Genomic DNA, 13,870 nt, shown 5'->3' on the forward strand with positions numbered 1-13,870 from the left:
CTCCCATTATAATAGTTGGGGTAGAATCACCTAGTTGGGCCTAGAAAGAACAATCAACATTATTTCTTTAAACTCTGATTTTATAATAGTGAAAAGAGAGATTCAGATTGGAAGTTAATTGTCCAAAGGCACTCAGCTGTGGAAGGGAAAATCGAAACCATGGCTCCTCACTTCCAACCCAGTTGTGTTCCCACCCTGAGGGAATGAAGGTGAAGATTCAAATGACAGAATCAGGTGGACATCACAGACACAATACAACGATTGCCAGAGGACATTAACACCCGCCAGAGGGTTGGGCTCTCTGGTTCCTTCTCTTTTGCTCTGTGCAGATTCTTTCTTCCTTCCATGGTCAGCCTTCACACCTCAATGATCAGCATTCCCACAGTGTGTTTCAAGAAACAAATACTATTCAATGTTAACAAACTTTATGAGTTTGGGGAAGAAGCCCATGGTCAAACAATGTTGGATTAATAGCAGAGAAGCAGAATGGATATTTGTCTTAACTGGAGAAGTTCTCAATGGCTTCAATAAATTAACATGCAGAGGGAATGTCCAAGAAGGACACTTCTCAAATTTCTTTGTCCTCAGAACCCTTTTGCAATAGAACATCTCAAGAGGCTTATCACCCACAGAACCTCTTTGGAGAAATGCTGCAGAATATCGTCTTCCTCCTGTCCAGGCCTGTGAGCCCTGACCTCCACCACAACTCCCAGAAATGTGTCTCCCGAGTCGGGGGGTTGGTTGAGAGAGTGTGCATGTGTTACTCGGTGATGGCCGTGGGTTTTTTGCTGTTTGGTTTTGTTTTGCCCAGATATTTCACAAATCCCTGGCCACACTATAGAATTAGTCATCAGACCCACTTTTTGTCTGAAACAAGGTATGCTGGGGGCGCCTGGGTGGCTCAGTGGGTTAAGCCTCTGCCTTTGGCTCAGGTCATAATCTCAGGGTCCTGGGATCAAGCCCCTCATTGGGCCCTCTGCTCAGCAGGGAGCCTGCTTCCCCCTCTCTCTCTGCCTGCCTCTCTACCTACTTGTGATCTCTCTCTCTGTTTCAAATAAGTAAGTAAATAAATAATCTTTTAAAAAATTAAAAAATTAAAAGATTAAAAAATAAAACAAGGTATGCTGACGCCTAAACTTTCCTTAAGTCAGAAACTTCAGTCACCTAAGATGAAGAAATTTTCTTCCTCATGCTTTAAATTATACAAACTTATAACCGTAGGTAATACAGTTAACTTATGACAAAGGATAAATCTAAGCTAACGTTCATTCATCATGAATATTGGAGCTTTACATCTTAACAAATATTTTGGTTCTGGTTTGGGTGGTTTTGATATAATTTAAAATCACATTAAGTCAAAATAATTTGACTTATAAGAATTAAATAACCAATAAACATGGGCCACAGATAACACTAATTTTTACTGATGACATATTCTTCTGTACTTAATCACCTGTAACCCTGGGAAGCATTACAGAAGTGAAGTGTGGGAAATGGTATTGATCGGTTTTTATCAGCCCAACTTATCATTGTCAATGTTGGTGCTGAACCTGGCAAGATGTAAGCATATGAACTTGCTCCTAATGATAATAAGTATTGCCAATGGTTCAACCTGTAGATCAGGAGAAATTATCTCTAATTTGCTATAAAAGGTACTTCCAAAGGCATGGTGGTGGGAGAGAGGATGCCCTGGGACCTTAATAATTGAGATAAGCCCAATCATCTAGGCATATTTGGCTTAAGAAGTCCAGAAGAGGAAATCACTCTTTGTTCATTTGTGTTATTATGCCGTTCTGAAATATAATTTTTATTAATGATGGAGTTTTAATAATCCATAAATAAATCATGAGATAGGATTAAGATCATTTCCAGTTTTGCTTTGCATCTTCCCAAACTCAAGATTATCTTAATTAAAGAAAGTCAATCAAAATTCCACTCTGTTTTTCCTGCAACATGCAAAAGTGCTTCATTCGTTTCAAACCCTAGAAACTTAAAACCTTTTAGCCAAGTCAATTGAAAAGAGCTTTCCTTTTCCTTTAAAACCTTTTGGCTGGTCAAAGAAATTGATAGCATCTTTCCATGGGCCAATTCTAGTAAGCAGAATATCTTTTCACCCTTAATTCTTGTCTTCTCTTTGACTTTTAACATCTAAATATTTCTAAAATTCATCTAGGTGCTCAGGTCTGCACAATATACTTATAATACCTTTCAATTCACTTATTTCAAAAGGTTTTGATTCTTTTAGGTCAGGTACTTTTCAAGAACATCTACCATCATCAAAAGAAATTTGATTTAGGAAACAAAAATGTGGCTTCTTTTGTTAGCTAAACCTAAGATCTATGGATGCTTCAAAGTTCAGATAAACAGAAAAAGAATTAATTCCAGAGATTCCTGTTATAATTTTCTCTGATCAGCAAATGCTTTCCCTGTTAATGTCTACAGCCTTAATTCAAAGGTGATATCACCACTAGCATTTGTCTTATAGTTTCTGAAATTCCTTTCCATGTTCTGTCAATTGTCACTTTCAGTGTAATCTGAAAACTCAACTATGCGCATGTTGCATCATCTTGGGAGTGTAAAAATGCTGCTGCCAGGGTCCAGCCCCAGGGATTCCAATCCTCCTGGCTTAGGTTGTGACCTGGGCATGGCAGTGTTTCAGAGAAGCCAAGCCTGAAACCCTCTGACCTAACCCATTCTCGTTTCTTGCTTCTAACCTCTCCTCTTTACTTCCTGTGGTGTCAGAGTGAGCACTTCGAAGATTCCAAAGGGCATATGGTATCGGTGACATTCAATAGTTTCAATCAACAAACAAACCATCAATTGATGGATTTCATCTGTGGGTGATCCAGTACTGTTCTAACAATTTGCGTCACATGGTTGATGACCTCTGGAATGGAAAATATGGCTTGTTTGGTTTTGTTTTGCTTTCTCCCTCTATCTAGCTATCTAGATATCTAGCTATTATCTAGCTATTATCTCCCTCTATCAAGCTAAACCACTCATTCTGTTTCCTGCCTTAGATTGTATTTTAGGTCAATGAACATATCTGGGTTCTAGCTTCCAAACTAACAAAGGAGGAACATGGAGTAACTGTGTATAAGTGATTGGAGCCCCTGTCTTAGGTTATGGAAACCAATACATGTGTGCCTGTGTCTGAGTATGTATTTGATAACTACAGTCAGTTCACAAAACCATTCATGAATTGGTATCATTAAGTTAAATACTGAAGTTTTGGAGTCTTTCCTTTTATAGTAGCTCTTAGTGAGTCAGATGTATTTTTCTTTCATATAAAAATAGCATTTTTTCCCAATCTGAGCAGAGACGTAGAGCAGGGGCTTTCAATTTTCCTGTGTATATGGCATACTTCTAAATATGAGACTACGAGAGAGGCCCTGGGAATTTAAATACGTGTCTAAATCACTCCCTTAAGAGTCATAAGTCTTTTGTAAAGTCTGTTTTATACACAATCTTGAATGGGAGGTATTTTGAGCTACGAAGGAATTAAGACAATTGCTGAATAGGGGAATAATAAGTGCAGGACAGAGAAGGGGAGAAGGGAATGGGACAGTCAGAGTGGAGGTCAAGAAACCAGAAAGCCTTCCTACCAAGTCAATGGGCATTTGGAGGACCAAGGCCCCCTTGGGTCTTTGCAGAATGTAAATGGGGTGAGACTGTGGATTAGTTTTTGGGATTGCTTGTTGGTTTTAACCTGGGGTGGATTTAACCCTAGCATTCAGACGAACATAGAGACGTACAAGATGCAGATAAGTGACGTACCTATGAAAAAGCACTTAGTACATAGTGAGCACTCAGTAAATGTTTCCTGCTGTGATACTTTTATGTATTTTTTTTTCTAAAGATTTTACTTATTTATTTGACAGACAGAGACCACAAGCAGGCAGAGAGGCAGGCAGAGAGAGAGGAAGGGAAGCAGGCTCCCTGCTGAGCAGAGAGCCCGATACAGGTCTCGATCCCAGGACCCTGGGATCATGACCTGAGCCAAAGACAGAGGCTTTAACCCACTGAGCCACCCAGGTGCCCCTCCTGCTGTGATTCTTATTTATGCCTGGGCCTCATGAAAAATGGGCTCTCCGATTTGGACCTCTGGTGATATGCATGGCTGTGGCATTATTCCTAACAGTGTGGATGGTGCATGTATACTCGAATGTATGTAAGCTAGAATTTCCGTATGTTGCTATAAGACTAGGCTTAAAAAATGTTTTGTCAGAGCGACTGGGTGGCTCTGTCGGCTAAGCATCTGCCTTCAGCTCAGGTCATGACCTTGGAGTTCTGTGATCCAGTTCAGCAGGGAGTCTGTCTCTCCCTCTCCCTTTCCCTCTGCCTCTCCTCCAGCTCACACTCTCTCCCTCCCTTGTCTCCAATAAGTAAATAAAATCTTTTTTATTTTTTTTAAGATTTTATTTATTTATTTGACAGACAGAGATCACAAGTAAGCAGAGAAGCAGGCAGAGAGAGAGGAGGAAGCAGGCTCCCTGCTAAGCAGAGAGCCCGATGTGGGGCTCGATCCCAGGACCCTGGGATCGCCCCAATAAAATCTTTTTTTAAAAAATATGTTTTATCAGTGCTCTGAAAGAATAGGACTATCATCTTCATGTAGTAAGCCATAAAGAAAACTAAAAATTGGTGCCTGGGTGGCTCAGTGGGTTAAGCCTCTGCCTTCAGCTCAGGTCATGATCTCAGGGTCCTGGGATCGAGCCCCGAATCGGGCTCTCTGCTCAGCAGGGAGCCTGCTTCCCCTTCTCTCTCTGCCTGCCTCTCTGCCTACTTGTGATCTCTGTCTGTCAAATAAATAAATAAAATCTTTAAAAAACAACAACAACTGAGAATGGGAAGAAACACCACTGACACTCATTAGAGATTTAACACTTGGGGCTATCTACCTGTAGTTGAAAAATGGACATTCCAGAAATCCTTCAAAGCTGTACTTATTCAATATTTGTGAAAACTTAGGTCTGACCCATATAGAAATAATTGATTCCACTATGAATTTTCAGAGTCTTCTTCCTTCCTTCTTTCAAAAATCAACAGCTCCTTTTCAAAACAAAGACTTCAGGAATGATCAATTCCAAGCCAAGCAGGTCATGTATGTTAAAGGTTTTTACTTCTATTCTTCATGGTGTGGTATAGATTATTCCAATCAGTCTTTCTAGCTCATCTTACTTTACCTGTTAACACACATTTTATCTTAGGGCATATGAAAAGTATTTGAGGGGCGCCTGGGTGTCTCAGTTGGTTAAGCATCTGCCTTCAGCTCAGGTCATGGTCCCAGGGTCCTGGAATCAAGTCCCATGTCGGGCTCCCCCTGAGCCTGCTTTTCCCTCTCCCTCTGCCTGCTGCTCTGCCTACTTATGCCTACTTGTGCTGCCAAATAAATAAATAGAATCTTAAAACCAAAAAAAAAAAGAAAGAAAGAAAGAACAGAAAAGTATTTGAAATAATTAAACTATATTTGTTTAAGCAGAGTCTGTAATCCACATTTTGTATCATTTCAGTCTGGCTTTCTTCTCCTTAGGTTAAATTAATGAGGTTTTTCTAATACTTGGGCAAATTCCCTGAAGAAGTTACAGCAATCATTGGTTCCAGCTTTGCCTTTCATTGCTCTTCCGAAGGTCAGCCAGCATCTACAAACGTCTCTCCCCACATTTCTGACTACAGCTTCAACACAAACTATAGACGCAGAACAGTCCACCAAAGAGGTATCAACATCTGCAAAACCCAGCTTCCCAACCCTTTGGGCAGTGTTTGCTGCCTTCCACAGTGGAGAAGAGGAAGGAAGTTCACCAGCCCTCCCCCCCACCGTGGCTGTTTTCCTCACGGCTTTCCTGCCATGTCGGGTGTTAGAGACCTGTTAAGCAGTGAAGCTGTTCCTCTCCTGTCTTTACTCTCCTGTTAATTCCAGCACCATTGGATTTATTTGCATTTCCAATACCGAGCTGAAGAGAAAGAAAGAAGAAAGAAGGAAGGAAGGAGAAGAAAATGTATCCATCATCCTCTAAAACAGTGTGTACAGTAAATGTCACATAATGCTTTCTGGAAGTTATAATTTCATCCACCTGAAGTGATAAAGGGCCTTTAAATCTTCCCTTGATTTATCCTAGAGCCCCCCGAGGCTCTGGTGTCACTCTGCAACCTGGTCACATTCCAGAACCATCTACATCTTTATCATAGCAAGTATTGCTTCTGGTTTATATGCAAAACCCAATGGTTTTTAAAGATTTTATTTATTTATTTATTTGACAGAGAGATAGAGAGCACAAGCACGCAGAGTGGCAGGCAGAGGGAGAGGGAGAAGCGGGCTCCCCGTTGAGCAGAGAGCCTGATGCAGGGCTCGAACCTGGGACTCTGGAATCATGACGTGAGCGGAAGGAAGATGCTCAACGGACTGAGCCACCCCGGCGCCCCAAAACTCTGTGGTTTTAAAATGCATTCTTATGGTATTCTTATAGCATTTCTACCAACCTGAATTTGACAAATACTATCAGATTACATATCAAAGGGAAAATCATCCATTGTTTTCATTTAACCTAAGGATTCGTTAGGTTATGACCTATGAAAAATGGACACTCCAGAAATTCTTCAAAGTTCGGTGACCCTGCTCAGTGTTTTGGACTATGATCCTGCTCAGTGCTTTACTCTGTCCCAGAAATTTCATTATCACGAGGTGCAAATGACTTCCTTGGCAATTGCCCTCAACATTTATATTGTCATCACTACAATAATTTATTGAGCTGTCAGTGTTTTCCCAAGCATCTCATTTAATACTCATAACAACTCTTTGAAACAGACATTAGCCCATTTTATAAATTAGGAAACTGAGGCACAGACAATTTTGGGAGCTCTCCAGAGTGAGAGGCTGGCTTACATCACAGCTCATGACATGGCCATGGGCAGTGCCCCTGACCAGTCATCAGTTTTGAGGTGGCTGGAATTTCTCAATTGCTCATGAAGAGAGGAAATTTGTTCATCCTAACCCCCTGCTTCTTGCTTAGGTGCTATCTCCATGGTTGCAGCTTGAGAAATATTTTTCCTATTTATCTGTTGCATTTTATACCAAAAAAATATATTTTTTGTTAAAAAATTTTTTTCTAAGTCTGTGAGAAATTTACTACATATACCTAAATACGTTTTAAGATTACTGGTAGTTTTGCATAGTAGAAGCATTCCTCCCTATTATCTACACGTTTATAGAGGAAAATGTTAGACAAGGTGTGCAGGTATCACTTCAAAAACCTGCTTCTTCTCCACAAGGCATTCTTCTAATTCTTCTCATCCCCCTGGTGTTTCTATAGTAACCTGGCACCCTCATCTCCCGCCTTTCTATTGGCACTAAAAGATCATTTATAATCAGGCCTCCACTTTCTCTGAAACGCACCCTTCAATTCATAACACAACAGATAGTGTGTAAGTTGAACAGGACCCGAAGCATTTCTTCTCTTGAGTTAAACTCACATGTTCAGAGGAGTGAAAATATCAGGAAATGTGGTGTCGTAGGACTCAGCTTTCAGCTTCACAACTGATAAAAAGAGCCAAGCTGGGATCTGGGGAGTCAACCTTGGGTCCTTCATGCCCATTACCTTCTCTTGTTTCTTTCATGATGAAAACTATAACTGACCAGGGATACAGTCACATCCAAGAAAGGAAAGTTTCAGAAACTTATCTTTCCTAAAGTCAGTATTTGGGATTTGTTTGTTTGTTTCCTAAAAAACCTCTAGCTCTTCCTTCTCCAGAACCAGATTGACAAGGCTTTTTTGACATATCAGTAATCAAATAAAGTCTATATTCAGGGCCTGTCATGATAGAAGCAGAAGAGTCCCTCTGAGCTGGGCTTCATGTCACAAAGGCATTTGCATCATCTCCAAGAGGCGTTAGACACATACTCGCAGGGACACTCCACAGCCTCCAGCAAAGAAAGTGGTCAAAATGACCTCGGATTACTAAACCACCTCAGTTGTAGTATATGACGAATTACTTTTTAAAAAGTAAACTCTATTTTAGGAAAATCTCAACCACATGGCATTTATCATTTGGGAAGATTGAAAGAGTTAATATATCAAATGTAACCATTCAAAATTCACCAAACCAGCTCCATTCATACTCTTTCTCCAGCCATAGTCTCCTCTGGCTCAACCAATGATGAATCCATCTTTCTAGTTGCTGAGACCAGAAAACCTAGAAGAAATCTTGATGCTCCCCTTTCTCTCACACTCCCCTTTCAGACCATCAGGAGTCCCACAAGTTTTATCCCCAATATATTCAGAATCCAACTACTTCTCACCATGCTCACCACTATCACCCTGGACCAATACCATTGTCCCCTCTCGGTGTTCTGCCTACTTCAACCGTTGCCCCAGCATCCCACCACCAATTCATTTTCAACATTGCAGCCAGAGTGAGCCCTTAAAAATATGACATATCGGGTCACTCATCTGCTCAAAATCTTCCAGGGAATTTTATTTCTAATAATGGTGGACTAATTTGGTATAAACCAAGCTTAAGAGCCTCCAAAAAAATTTTTTTGAATCTTATTCAGTTCAGGCTACCATAGCAGAATACCATAGAATGGGTGACTAGAACAACAAGCATTTATTTTTCATAGCTCTGGAAGCTCAGAAGGCTAAGATTAGGATAGCAGGAGACTCAGGGTCTGTTGAGAGCTCTCTTCCTGGTTTGCAGGCAACCATCTTCTTTTTGTATCCTGACATGGTAGGAAAAGACCACTGATGTCTCCATCCCCTTATAAGGGTACCAATCTCATCATAAGGGCTCTGCCCCCATGATTCCATCACTTCTAAAGGTCCCGTCTCCAAAATCATCTCACTGGGGATTAGAGCCTCAACATGTGGATTTGGGGAAGACACAAATATTTAGCCCATAGCAACAAACAAAATAAATTCAGTCATATATAAACAGGAACAAACAAAACATCATGATGAAGTCAGATTTACTTTAGGAATGTGGGTTTGGCTTAACATTAAAAAATCAATCAATTTAACTCAGTATATTAACAAGAAAAAATTATATAATTACTTTGATGCAAAAAAATGCATTCGATTAAATTCAACATTCACTCATGATAAAACCTCTTAGAAACTAGGAAAAGAAGAAAATTTCTGTAATCTGATAGGTGCTATCTACAAAACAAAAAAAAAAAAAAAAAAACAGTCAAACTCTCCCTTAGTGCTGAAACATAGAACAATTTCCCCTTGATATTGAGAATGTTACAAGAATGCCCACTGTTACCACTTCTATTCAACATTGCCCTGGTGGTCTGAACCAGTACGATCGGCAAGAAAAAGAAATAAAAGCCATGTCAGTTGGAAAGGAAGACAAAAAACTGTTGTAATGCAGATGACACTGTTGTATTCATTGAAAACCCAAGAAATCTACAGATAAATTACTAAAATTAACAAATTTATCTACAATGTCTTAAGTTATTCTATCATCTATAGATAAATTATTTAAAATTTAAGAATTAATTACTACTGTTGTTGGATACAAAATCAATACATAAAAATCCATTGTTTTCCTGTAAAACAGACACACAAAAAAATGGAAAACTAAAAATAAAATATACTATTTATAAGACACCAAAAAATATCAAATACCTAAGAATAAATCTAATAGAAAATGTCAAAGTTCTCTACACTGAACATGATAAACATTTATTTTATTTTTTAAAGATTGTTTATTTATTTATTTGACAGAGAGAGATCACAAGTAGGCATAGAGGCAGGCAGAGAGAGAAGGGGAAGCAGGCTCCCCGCTGAGCAGAGAGCCCGATGCGGGGCTTGATCCCAGGACCCTGGGATCATGACCTGAGCCAAAGGCAGAGGCTCAACCCACTGAGCCACCCAGGTGCCCCATGATAAACATTTATTGGTGTTAATTTTAAAACTACATTAGTTATCTCTTAACACATAACAAATTTCCCTAATTTAGGGAAATTCCTCCTAACTTAGTTGCTTTAAACAAGATTAAACATTATCTCCCACAATGTCTATAGGTCAGGAGAAGCTTAGCTGTACAGTTCTGGCTTTGTAACCATCCCTTAGAACAATGTGCTGCTTAAAATATAACCTATGAGAAATTATACTAGTTACCAAGCATGCTTAGATGTAGCTTTAAGAAAAACATGTACTGACAACAGACCTCTGGGGGAGAGGACAACGTATGTCCTTGAAGCTGAGTGGCTGGGGATGCCCCGCCGGCTCAGGGCAGAACTCCACCTGCTTCATTTTTCCGTTATCTCCCCTTCCCCGGAGAGCATCCACAGTCAGTCAGACAATCTTTTCATTTGGGCTTACTCACTATAGGTCATGTACTACGTGACCAGACATGTTTTGCCTTTCTTCTTACGTGTCTACAAGACTCATGGTCAACGTGTAATCTACTCTGGCTTCTTCGTTGGTTGTTACTCACTTTCTAATAAATATGAGACTGACAAGTTGCTCAGGGCGACAGTCTTTTCTACTGTTGTCCTCTACTCCCTTTCTCTTGCAGCTGACTTGTTTGTGCCTCATTCTTCTCCCGTGCACTGTCAGGAGGCCACAAGGCTTGGGCACTCTCATGAAGTTGCCGTCAAGATTTCTTCTCAGGCTGGGGCCTGTGGGTGGTGCAGTTGGCTGGGCAGCCCATTCTTGGTTTCTGCCGAGGCTGTGATCTGAGGGTCATGAAGTCTAGCCCCATGCCAGCCTCCATGCTCAGTGGGGAGTCTGCTTGGGATTCTCTCTGTCCCCCTGTCTCTCTCTGACCCTCACCCCTGCTCATGTGCGTGGACACTCTCTTTGTCTTTCAAATAAATAAATCTTAAAAAAAACAAAACAAAACAAAACAAAAAAAAATAGATTTCCTCTCAGGCTGTAGTCATCTGAAAGCTGCTTCATCTACATGGCTGCTTAGGTGACCTTGAAACATCGAAGTTGGCTCCCCTCTGAGAAATGATGCAAGAAGCCAAGGTAAAAGCCACTATGCCCCACACCATCATTCTGCCATATTGTGACTCTATTGGTCACATAAACCAACTCTGAATCAGTGTGGGTGGAGATTACACAAGGGTGTAAATTTTAGGAGGCAGGAAATCATCTTTGAAGTTGGATACAGCAAAGACTTAAATCATTGAAAAGACGTTCCATGTTCATGGATTGGAAAATCCAATATTATAACAATGTCAGTTCTCTTCAATATGATGTATAAAGTCAACATGTTCATCGAAACTCTGATATGCAATTTCCTCTGCCATCAGAAGTCTAAAATCAATGGAATGCTGCCATTCGTTCATTTTCTTTAAATTACTGATTTACTTCTGTGTTAATTCAGCAATAATTAAAAGTCTGTGCCTTTCATTATTTCATCCCAAGGTCATATCCAATTTCTTCATTAACCCAAATGATATCTGGGAGGGCATCTTCTCCTGTAATCCATGTGAGGAAGTTTTTAACAATCAACCTAGAAGTTCTGAATAAAACAAAGAAATACCAAAATTTTTAGTGATTGACATAAATTCCATGGAATAACCAATTTTCAAGAATCCTTCCTTCTAACCAGTTGTTTCTCTATCATGGAGACTTGAACCCTCTTTCAACTACTTCCCCAGTGGAACAGTCACAGGTATTTTCCCATGAAAAACCTTTAAGACAGGTATGTTTCATAAACATAAACATGCTACTTTGGACTTGACCTGCTTCCCAGAATAATAAATGGCTTTTGTGTGAATCTCACTTCCTACTTTCTGGTTATGCAGCTACATGCTCATCAAAGTGCAAAAACGTGTGTTCACTTGGACCGTTCACAAATATTCAGGCTCTGTCTGCACTCTGACTTCACTCTGCTGCCCACTTGAAGAGAAGAACGGCTACACAACGTACTTTAGCCAATAAAGTGTGAGCAGAAGTGATACGCGCCCCCTCCAGGTGGGAGATGAAGAGTTAGCACACTTTGCCACTTGCTTTTTCCCTTCTGCCTGGTGACTGCACTGTTCAGAGTGCTGGCTTCCCCCATCAGCCTGGCTGCTGGAGTGAGGAGATCAAAATGGCCCTGGGAAAGAGACTGAGAATATGGCTTTCCTCTCGAGCCCAAGAGGTTCCACTCAAGAGAAAGGCATGTCTTGAAAAAAAATCTCTAACTATGGGCACACGAAGCTGATCAGAATCAAATAAATAAGAAAGCAATTAAGTTTCTGAGAGAGTTGTATAGCCAGAGAAACTAGGAGTCTGGACACAAAATGTTTACGACTATTCAAGATTTAAAAGCACCTGTGGACCTTCAATCTTCCTCAGGCAGGAACGGGCTAAGAAAGCCGTTGGGCCCGAGAGGAGGCATGTTCTCCAGTGCTTGCTTCAGATGTGGCCAGATTAAAAGTAGAGGAAAACCGTCCAGAACATGGAACCTGATGGATTGGAAAGCCACAGAACCCAGCCCTAATCAGGGGGTACTCCCCAGACCCAGGGCGGGAGTATCTGCCAGCAAAAATCAGAACTGCCATGGGCTGGAGCCTGCCCCGGCATCACCACAATCTTTCTTTCCTCCACCATTGCGCTCTGGGTGTTGCGTGTGACTTGTCCTTTTTATTCATGATCTCTGAATTAATAGAATCCATATCTGACCTGAGGTAGAGACCTTGGCCCATTATCCCAAGATCCTGCTATTTAAATCATCAGACCCCACGGGTACCCCCAGGTGGTGGTGCCCTCCCCAGCCCTCAAGAACATCTAACGCACTTTTATTCCTCTGCCCTGCTTACGAATAAAAGAAGTTGAGGATATTTTAAAAAGACAAGTCTCCCCTAGTGTCTCTGATAAAACTATAGATGTCTTTGTTTCTATCTGAAAGCGATGACTCTTTAAAGCCATTACATGGACCTCTAAGGGTGCTGGTACCTCCCAAGCTACAGTTGGCATTAATTGTAATCGATGTCAACATAACCCAAATGCTTAATGGTTAGGGAGCTCCCTCTGGGATAATAATGGCAGAACCTCTGCGCCTCCCACTCCCATCAAAATGTGGCCCAGCTCTTTCTGGGACTTGCAGAGCTGATAGGCTCCACACCGCAGCACAGTTCGAGGCCTGGTCCTGACCACACCTGCTCCCCAGCCCCTGGTTACTCAGCACCCCTCCTCCTCCCATTCCCCTGTCAATCTCACTGCCTTGGGGCCAACAGAAGAGGCTGGTGGAGGGACCAGGCCCAAGTGGTCCCCTCAGGGCTCCCTCCTCTCCCCCACCCCACCCCGCAAGGAGCCCTCCTTTCAAAGGAACTAACCAAAGGAGCCCTCCTTTCAAAGGAACTAACCATAGCATCCTACACTGAAGGGCTTGTAGATGTTAACTTCCCCCAGCCCAGCAAGCAAATGTCTGCCCCATATCCATGTTGGACACCCCAGAACAACAGCAGAGAAGTGCCTGCCTCCTCTGGTAAAAGTTACTAGGATATTTTTAACTGTAATTGTTGTCCTCAGAACAAATGAAGGCTTTTATTCAACTCTACATCTCTCAGCCACCACCGTCAAGGTCACAAGGCCTTGAGCGTGACCACGGGTCAGACACCACCTGCTATACTGAAGCCTCACACTAGCTGACGGGCTCTGTGAACTTACAGCCCAAGAGGCAAAGCAAAAGCCGAGGACCCAAGAGTAAATGGGGCCAGCGCAAGGTCACCCAGCTAAGGAGGGCTGGAGACCTATCTGCACCGTGGCCTGCTCCCGACCACCCCTCCTATCACCTAGAAGCAAACGGGACCGTATCATGAAGGCTTATGTATCGACACCCCCACTTAGTGGCCAATTAAGGTACAAGAATGCTCCCTCAATTCAAAGTCAGAAACTCTCCCATGCAGAGAAAAAATGTTCTTGCAAAG

The sequence above is a fragment of the Martes martes genome, assembly GCF_963455335.1.
Source record: "Martes martes genome assembly, chromosome: 1".
NCBI classification, from domain to species: domain Eukaryota; kingdom Metazoa; phylum Chordata; class Mammalia; order Carnivora; family Mustelidae; genus Martes; species Martes martes.